General features: G+C 33.7%; 1 pseudogene; it reads left to right on the top strand.

Annotated features, from left to right (window-relative positions):
* Positions 1-4,143: 4,143 nt before the first annotated feature.
* Positions 4,144-10,046, top strand: LOC114395838 (annotated as a pseudogene).
* Positions 10,047-10,487: the final 441 nt, after the last annotated feature.

The raw sequence follows: 10,487 nt of genomic DNA on the forward strand, positions 1-10,487 counted from the left end.
TCTCAGCCTGATCCAACTGGCACTTTGTAAAGAAAAGTAAAAAAAAAAACATATGCACATAGGAATGACAAGATTCAAAATGAGGTTGTTAGGAAAAAAATTTGCCTTAGCTAGTTTCACAAAAACTAGTTGGATTAGCTTGTATATTTTGTTTTTGTGTGAATGCAATGGAAAAAATGAGATTTAAACCCAAGACCTTACACAATCCTTACCCTTAGGTAGACCCTAGTGAGAATGGACTTGCTTTTCTAAAAGCTCATTCTCTTTTTTGAAAAGGTATGCAAAGGCATCACAATAGGGGAGGAAGATCCCAACTATGTTAGCACCTCAAACCTTACCAATTATCTGCAACACACCAAGATTATATGGAAAATAGAAGAAAATATAAAAAGAAATAATGGAGAGACCGAACCAAAACCCATGAGCAAAGATCTAACCAAAGCTATAGTTAGGGAGACCTAATATATCTCTAAAAAATTCCTCTAAACAAAAAGGAGGAACAATGTACCATTAAAAAAATGATTTTTGTTGTACACCAAAATTAGTCAATTTGTTTGCACATGAGTTGCCCCCCTCTAAAAATGTGAGACTTTGAATTGGATTTGTTTTGTCATGCTAGCTTAAGTTATTCATTCCTTCATCTATTAGAGAGCTTCAAAGTATCAACCACCAGCTTTGAATCACATTTAAGCCAAAACTTGTCCCAACCCTTAGAAAATGTGATTTTAATAGCAAGCAACGTAGTAGAAAGTTTAGCAAAAAAAAAAAGGACAATGAATGTCAATGTTTTGAGTGAAATTACCTAAGATGATCCAAAATTCCATTCCTTTGTAGAAGAAGCATTTGGGAATAAGGAGTGCTTTGGGAATTTACATGTCCAAAGTAAAGAGATCATTGATAAGATGAACGCTTTGGATGTGAAGGACGAAGTGGGCGTGCTAAGTGATGAGGAAATACTACAGAGGAAGAAGCTTTTGGAGGAATATTTGACAATTAGCACTAGACTTGACTCACTTCTACACCAACAATCTATATCTAGATGGCTAAAAGAATGGGACCAAAACTCTAGGTTCTTCCATTCTTTAGTCAGAGGGAGAAGAAGGGTAAATGTAATGAAGGACCTATCTATTGGAGGAAGGTGGGAAGATGATCTTACTCTAGTGAAGGAGGAGGTAAAGAACTTTTTCCAATCAAGATTTTTAGAAGAAGATTTGAATAGACCAACTTTGGATGGGGTGCATTTCAATTCTTTAGAATCAAAAGATCTTGCCTTGTTGGATGAGTCTTTTGATGAGTTGGAGGTAAAGGAGGTAGTGTGAGATTATAATGGAGGGAAGAGCCCTAAATTGGATAGGTATAATTTCAACTTCATTACATAGTTTTGAAATGCCTTGAAGGATGATTTTGTCAAGTTAGTGGTGGAATCCCATACTTTTGGAAAATTGCCAAAGGGGAAAATGCATTTTTCATTACTCTTATTCCGAAGAGGGATAACCCTTAAGAGTTAGGAGAGTACAAACCCATATCACTCATAGGATGCATTTATAAGGTGATTGCGAAAGTGATGGCTAGAAGGCTAGAAAGTCATTGGGAAGATCGTTGATGAAAAACAGTGTGCTTTCATGGGGGGGGGGGGTAGGAATGTGCTAGATGAAGTTCATATAGCAAATAAGGTCATTGATGAGGTGAAAACAAGGAAAAAATATGCCTTATTTTTAAGGTTGATTTTGAGAAAGCATATGACTCAGTGAATTGGTCATTCTTATTTTACATGATGAGGATGATGGATTTTAGTGACAGGTGGATTATGTTGACCAGGGGGTGTTTAGAACTAGCTTCTGTATCTATATTGGTGAATGGCATTCCAACTTCTAAGTTCATCGCGCACAAGGCTATGAAGGGTATTAGAGTATTAGGAGTCAAAGTGGGAAAGGAGGGAGTTGTGGTGTCCATACTACAATTTTCTTATGACACTTTATTCTTTTTGGAACCATCCTTGGAGAATATTTTTTGCATCAAGGGTATTCTTAATTAGATGGTTTGAACTTGCTTCTGGACTGAAAGTTAATTTTCATAAAAGGTAAGCTTGGAGGTATTGCAGTGGAGGAAGGACTTATTGGAAGGTATGCTTCTCTCTTGAATTGTAGATCTATGGGGTTGCCTTTTACATATTTGGGTATCCCTATAGGAGCTAACCCTAGCAAGGAAGACATGTGGAAACTTATTAGCATAGACAACTATCTTTTGGAGATGTGGAAACTTATTAGCATAGACAACTATCTTTTGGAGGAAGGTTGTGTCTCATTAAGTCTATCATGTTTGCATTATCCTTGTTTTTCCTATCCTTTTTAAGATGCCTAAGAAGGTGAAGGATAAGGTTGTGAGATTAAAAAGAGCATTTCGTGAGGAGGTAGGGAAAATAGCTTGGGTAAGTTGGGATTCTATTTGTAAACCAAAAAAAGAGGATGGGTTTGGGGTCATAAGCATCAAGGAATTTAATGATGCTTTGTTGGCCAAATGGAGATGAAGAATGGTGGTGTGCAAGGATAGTTTGTGGGTTAAAGTCTGTAAAGCAAAATATGGGGTCCTTGAGGTTTTGTCTACTCTTTCACAGAACACAAAATCATCAATTTGGTGGAAGGACATGCTCAAGTCTAGTGTGGGTATAGATGAGGGGGGGGGGGGCTAGTTCGAATGTAACACATCTTGGAAGGTGGGAGATGGAAAATGTGTGAGTCTCTAGCATCATAAATGGATTGATAACCAAGCATTGGTGGAGATGGGATAATAGGATTTGGAGGTGGGATCTGTCTTGGAGGAGGGAGTGGTTTGAATGGGAGAGACCTATGTTGGAGACATTTTTTTCAGACTTGAACTAGGTGGTGCTGAACCAACATGACAAAGACTCATTTGTTTGACTTACGTGTGATTTTTTGGAAATTTTTCTGTAAAGAGTGCGTATAGGGTCCTGAAGAGCTATACTGAGGTGGAAGATCCCGATCCCATTTTCAAGATCTTGTGGCAAACATCAATTCCATCGTCTATTTTATTTATGGCATGGAGGGTAATCATTGACAGAATTCCAACATAGTGCAACTTACACAACAGTGGGGTTGATTTACCAAATGGTGGTGTATCTTGCCCGATGTGTCTCAGAGAAGAGGAAACAATAGATCACATGTTGTTTGGTTGTCCTATTGCACAAGCTATTTGGTATAGAAGTCTCAAGTGGATTGGTATTCAATCGATATAGCACTGCCATCCAAAAGAGCACTTTAAACAATTTTGTCCTGGATTTATTTGGCGAGATACAACAGAGAGGTGGAGAGCCCTTTGGTTCTCAATTGTTTGGAGTCTCTGGTGTTGGAATATCTTTAATCTTTATTCTTTATACGGAAGCTAAAAATTCATAGGTCTATAATCTAGGACAATTCACCAAAAACCCTAGGATCTATAACATGTTTGATTATTAAGGATTAGATAAAATACCTGGATCCATAGTTGGTTCTTGATCTAAGCATTCTTTAACATTTGTTATAAGATCTTTGGGACTATCCATCACGATCACGAACAATGGCATTATGATTTTTCCTCAATCGAAACCTCTTTGTTCCTTATAGCTTGTTAACCTAATAAGGTTTTTATTATCCCCTAATGGACCAACACTGACATCTACTCATTTAAGTCCATATCATCTTATTTAATTGTCTAACTGACACATTTAATTTGACCACATAAAATAAAAATCTATTAATGATAAATAGCTAATATAATTATCTTATAATATTAGCCCACATTAATTATTGGAATAGAAAATTCTAACAATCTTCCACTTAGGCCATATATTGTAACAATTATATAAAAAATCCTTAGGCGTGCATCCATACACTATTTACCTTTAGACTTCCACCTTAATAACATGGTCAATCTCATATATCAATAATGGAATCACTACGACTTTCGTCACTACAAAAAATGTGACTAGATCCTAATGACCATCACATCAATACACTTAATGACATAGGTCAATATGGATAAGCAGCATGAAATAATTTTTTATTACAACACGCTAATAACGACGGTCGACCATAGATTGTCTTTGAAAATAATCTAGTGGCAGTATCGTAATTAAGTACATTAATAACGAAGGCGGTTTTTAAATAACCGTATTAAAATTATGAGTTTAAGGACAGTTTTTCTAAAAACCGTCGTAATTGAATTTTGTACAAAGGCGGTTTTGTAAAAACCATCTTTGAATGTTTACACTTTTTCTCGCTTTCTCGTTCTTTCGTATTAGGCAGTGCAGACCTTTTTGCTTTCTCTTTCTTATCGGGCAGCACACTCACTTTGTCGCCTCGACTTCTTTGAACGTTCACTCTCTCTCTTTTTCTTCTCACACTCATACGCTCCTTCACTCCTCACACAGTTTCAAAATCCCTAGAAACAAACCACACTCACCCTTATCCATCCTTTATGTTGCATTCTTCTTAGATCTATACCAACGATCGAAGGAAATCAACTTTCCACGATGACTACACTTAAAGTCTTGTGTGTGTTTGGCGTTCCACATTTGGTTGTGTTGAGGCATTTGGTTTCCTCAGATGCCTCATGTGAGATGAGGAAGAAAATCATAGATCCCTTATCCGTCGTCAGAATCAACCTCAACCATGGTGACATTGCCAGATACCTATCGAAGGAGCCAAGTTTACTTACTGAACTCGTGCTTCTCCAGATCAACACTAACCGCTTCTGCGGCACTGTGCCACACAAGTTTGACAAACTGAAACTCCTATTCGAGTTAGATCTCAGCAACAACTGCTTCGTCGAGAAGTTCCTCGATGTGGTGTTGTGTTTGTCGCAGCTCAAGTTTCTAGATCTAAGATTCAACAAATTCAAAGGTTCCAAATGAGCTCTTCAACAAGGACTTGGACATGATTTTCATCAATGACAATCGCTTCGTCTTCGACTTATCGTAAAATTCAAAAACTCGCTGGTGTCGATGATTGTGCTGGCAAACAATCGCTTCCACGGATGGGAATCGGCGGGAATCGACAACATGAAGAGGCTGAATGAGATTATTTTGATGAACAACGCGTTCAGGTCGTGCTTCCTTGCGGAGATAGGGTTGCTGCAGAACTTGATAGTGTTCAATGAGAGCTTTTAACCAATTGCTGGGGCCTTTGCCTAATGCGGTGTGTTTGGAGCAGTTGAATCTGGCACATATATATATGTTCTTTAGATTTAAGAAGAAGAAAGAGTATGAAAGGATGACAACAGAGGAAAAAAAATTATACAAATTGTTAAAGGTAAGTTGTATTTTTTAAAAAATTTAATTTATATATATTGACCCTTTCTATTGTTTTGAAACAACATGCTTCTACTGATTCTTTTGTTTTGCCTCTTCACCATTGTGTTTGCTATATCTAGATATATAGTATTATTTTATATGAGTGGAGAAATCATTAACCAACCTTGTATGTTATAATCTGCAGGTTGATAATATTGGAACAAATGAAGCAAGACTAAATGAAGAAAATCCAGCCTCGTAGTGCAAGCATGACACTATTTTTAATGAGGAAATTCGAATATACTGTAGATGGTGTGGTTGGATTGCCACTAAAATCAAATATATGACACCACCATTTGTAAGCACAGTTTGAATTTGATGAAAATTTCTTTACTACATGGATGTCTTGGCCATTTGTAATGGCCTTACTGGCTAAGACAACTTTAATGGGTATGTGCCTCTTGAGAAATGAAATTATGTTCATTTTAATCATAATTACATGCTTTTAACTTGAAAGTTTTATATCCTTTGCAACATGAATTCAGCTAAATTTGTTTAGCTGTATTATTCCCCTTGGATTATTAAAACAATTTCCTTGACAGATTTGGCTATCCATATGCAAGGAATAGTTTTATTTATTATTAATAATAATATATAAAGCAATATATATTATTATTAATTTATTATTATCCCTGGTACATTTTTATTAAAAATATATTATTATTATTATTATTATTAATTTATTATTATCCCTAGTACATTTTTTCTCTCATTTTGTTACTCAACTTGTAATAATCTTTTCTCTAGCTACGTGGCAAAGTAGGAAGATAGGGGGATCCGAGATCAACACGATTTATGATCAGGTAGTAATAGTAGACTACTCACTACTGCTACAACTATTACTGCTAAATAGTTTTTAAATGTGCGTGTGTACATTTCTTTCGTGACTCTAATTGGTGAAATGAACCTGATCGAATGCCATCTTCATAGAAGGTAATTTTGTTTGTTACTTATTGTATTTTAATTTTCACGGGACATCTTCACTTCATAAGCTTGTTAATAAAATATAGTACTTATGTTGTTAAAGTAGATGAGCTCCATGACATGCAAGATTGACTAGTCTTCCTCCTAGATGAATTGTCACACTCTGATAAAAAAAAAATTAAAATAACATGTCACACATGTCTTTATAAAATTATAGAATAATTAACTGCTCTTTTTCTAATTTTTTAGCACTCCAATCTGGTTCATCACAGTGCTTTTTCTCCTGGTTTACACTGATGGTAAGCGAGTACATCTTATAATAATCCACCAAGCTAAATCATTTTACTGATTATTGATTAAATGTATTACTATAATTACATTTTCTTGCATTATTTGTATATGGAGAGGTTGGTACTCTTATTATTGGCAGGGGGATTTAATGACTTGTTTCTAATCTCTGATGCTTATCATAATTGTTGAGATACAATGTATTTGTCCTAGAGACTTTAGTTATATTACTCTCTGGATTTTGATTTTTTTAAACATTTATTTGGCTAGATCTTTAGCACATGCCGTCTAATTAATTTGATAAGTCATTGGTTACTTAAATACAATTTTACAATTTTATAAGGCAGAAGTGAGTGATTCTATATTGAGAACCAATCTTTCATGAATAGTTTTTATATACATATTTTGTTCATCTTGTGCTTTTTTAGTCATGGATATGGATTTTGAACACAAACACGATCAGAATCCGGTGCACTCGGTGGAGGACAACGGAGTAGATTATCTTCTAGAAAGGGAGGAAAGAAACTGGGATGCAAATTTAAAATGGGAAGACATTCTTTCTCTTGGAGAACAACAAAGATTGGGGATGATATGTAAATATAATCTCTTGGAAATTCAGATAGAATTTTTTAAATTTCTTAAACATTTTTGTTTCATACAACATGCCCCTTAGAAAGTCTTCAATTCCTTTTTAGAGAAATTGTTGCTTCTTTTTCATTGTTAATCTTGTTTCATATCCTAACAAAAATTAATGTAGGCAGTGCAACTAGTGTTGATGTAGAAGAACACCTATACGGGCTTGCAATAGATATGAGAATCATGGTTGTTACTTCCTCACAAGTAACTTGATTATATATGTATATTGGAAAAAAAAAATACTACCATGGGAAATTTAGTGAATTAAGAATACTTCACTAATTAGTTGTTTTGATCTTGCCTCATTTTCTTCCTAGTGTACACTTATTTAATTTCTTTAGTTCTAGATAAACAAGTTATAGCATGTCTAACCTTAAACCTGCATGCTAGCCATAATAATGTGTGATCAAACTAAATTTCTCTACTCCTGTCCCCAACGTCCTGCTTTAATACCATTTCATTCCATGGAACTACGACTGGTTGATGGTGAAGGTAATTGGAAGCTTTGATTAATTAAGTAGTGAGTTCACTAAAACAATATTGTTGCCATAGATATTAGCCTATGTGCGTGTTTTGACCTTTTTTAAAAATTTTAAGTTATTATAAAGCATAAAATAAAATGAAAATTAGTAAGGAATGGACTGGGGAAAGAGCATGGAGAGAAGAGAGAGCCAAGAGTGGGGTCAGAGAGATAAAGGGGGAGAGTATCATTTTTTTTGTACTCAAGAGTGGGGTTAGAGAGATAGTGGGGCCACTCACCTAGATTTTATGTGTGGTCATTTTTTACATATGATGTGACTTCAAAGTTGAAAACTAAGTTTTCTACCGAAATCATATAACATTTCTTCTGCTTGACAATCTCCTTGTATTCTAAATCATCTACAGATGCCGAGGATGCAGGATTTGATGATGTCATCGCTGAGGATCGAACTAATCAGGTTTTTCTGTCCTTATGATATATTTTGCTTAGTATTTTCATTTTTAGTTGTGATTCTAGAGTACTAATAACTTCATTACTTGTGTAGTTTAGTTTGTGAACACACTATAGTCGGAGTTAGATGCCCTTGAGAACAAGAAGGATGATTTTATTGGCGACTTCAGCAAGGTGGGTTTGTTACTTTCTCATTATGATTTTAAGATAGTTTTGTGAATCTAGAGAGCAGATGAGGGGCTTGTTCATTGCCAAGAAAAATTGACATGCTTTATTGCTATCATATGCCTTGTTCTAGCTATATTTAATTCCTGTGTGGCCAGAATAATTATCTCCGTGTCTGTTATGTTGGTTTAAGATTCATAGCTTTCGAATTTTGACATATGTGTGAGATGTAATATGCTTGAAAGATCAAGCTTCCTTGATTTTTGTCTTGAAAATACATACACAGTAACTTTTATTACTGCATGGTATAACTTTTATTTCAATTTAATTATTGAATTTTAAATGGATATTAAGTGTGCTAATATAGGGCAAGTCAAGCTTGCAGGTTTTGGGTTGGCAAAGGTAGCCTTTAACAACCTTGAATTTATCTATTCAGCTTCTTATCATACACAATCATAATGCTAGTTGCTTATAATTCATATTTTTTTGTATATTTTACCTTCTCAGTCAACAAAATTTAATGATATTAAATCAAGCAAAGGCTCTCCATACTAGATGTCCCCTGAGCTCTTGTATCATTTGCTTGGAGTAATTCCTGCAAAGGAATGAAATCATTTTTTATATTTAAATGAAAATTATATTTAAGGAATATGGTAAAATAAATTAAACCTTTGAAAAAAATTAGTTTTAAAATTTTTGAATGTAATTTTGCTTATAAGAGTTAAAATGCAAATAAAAATTCTTCAACTTACTTACAAATTAAAATTACAAATAATAGAAAAAGACTAACAGAAAGACTTGAAAAGAGAAGCTAACTTTTTCTATTTGTCCTATCTTTACATAAAAGTAAAGATATGTGTGTTAATTGATAGTTATAACTTTTATATCTTGCAAGTTCACTAATTCCGCAGAATAAAAAAAAGGCAACTAATTCCAATAATAGCTAATAATATACATTCTTATGGTCAACTTCTTATTGTAGCACATTTTTAAAATATTGTAGGTAATATGATTTGAGATTAAGGTTTTCAACACTCATTGTTTAATTAATATTTTTATAAATGAAAATTTCTTTCTTTCTCAATTTTATGTTGTAATATAACAATTAAATAGATTTTTTAGACATGTTATCAAAATATTGAACAAGGTTGTTACTTGTTATTAGACAACCAAATATGAATATCAGCAACACAATTTTGCATGAAAAATGAAAGATGTTTCATTTTAGGAGAGCCCACACTAATCTAGCAAAGGGGCAGTCACACAACACTTGTAGGCCTGATTCCTCCATGTTTGAGCATCTCAGATAGATCAATGGGTTGGGATCTTTCACGAGAGTGTCTAATTTTATTAACTTCAAGATTTTTTTTCAGGCCCAAATAAGTCTATTATTTTCTAAAGATATATATAATTTTGATTGTGGGTCCTCATGTATTTATGATAATAACTAGCCAATGAATTGACCTTTCCTATTTATTCAGAGTGATCTTATTTTGATGGGAGCTATTCAACCCCTTTGTCGTTTGAGAAGCTGCTAGAAATAAATCAGGAGGGGTCTCAGTAGACAAATTGTGAAATAAGAGATGTTATCTTTATCAAAATTTAGACAAGGTAGATTCATACATATCTTTTGTTGTAAAAGCTTCTTTATTATGTTATTTCATTAATTTTGGAGACTGTGGTTGTCTAAATTTTTACCTATATCATATCTATACTGGATCAATTAACTTGTTCAAATAGTCAAACTACAAATGAACTATGTTTGGAGTTCAAAAAAATATTATTAGCCAAACTATATATATGTAGTCACATGACTAGCTAATTAAAATAGTGAAGGCAGTAGTCAAAATTCTATGATAAAAGATTATTCATTGCCCTGGAATGGAAAAACATATTTTGAGAAGTCAGAGAGAGAGCAAAACTTCTTGAATTTAATTGGAAGAAGTTAATTTTTATTTTTTTTCAAAAAAAAACACATTTTAAGACGGTTCTCTGAAAAACCATCTTAGAATCCTCAATATATTTTAATATTTTAAAAAAAACATTCTAGTACGATTTTTTTAAAATGATGACATTTAAAGACGAGTTTTAGTTAAAAATCATTTTTGAATATTACCATTCTAAGACGGTTGTTAGATAAGAACCGTCTTAGAAGGATACGATTTTCTAATACAATTTTTATGGAATCGTCGTAGA

Source organism: Glycine soja, chromosome 18, assembly GCF_004193775.1.
Source record: "Glycine soja cultivar W05 chromosome 18, ASM419377v2, whole genome shotgun sequence".
Lineage (NCBI taxonomy): Eukaryota > Viridiplantae > Streptophyta > Magnoliopsida > Fabales > Fabaceae > Glycine > Glycine soja.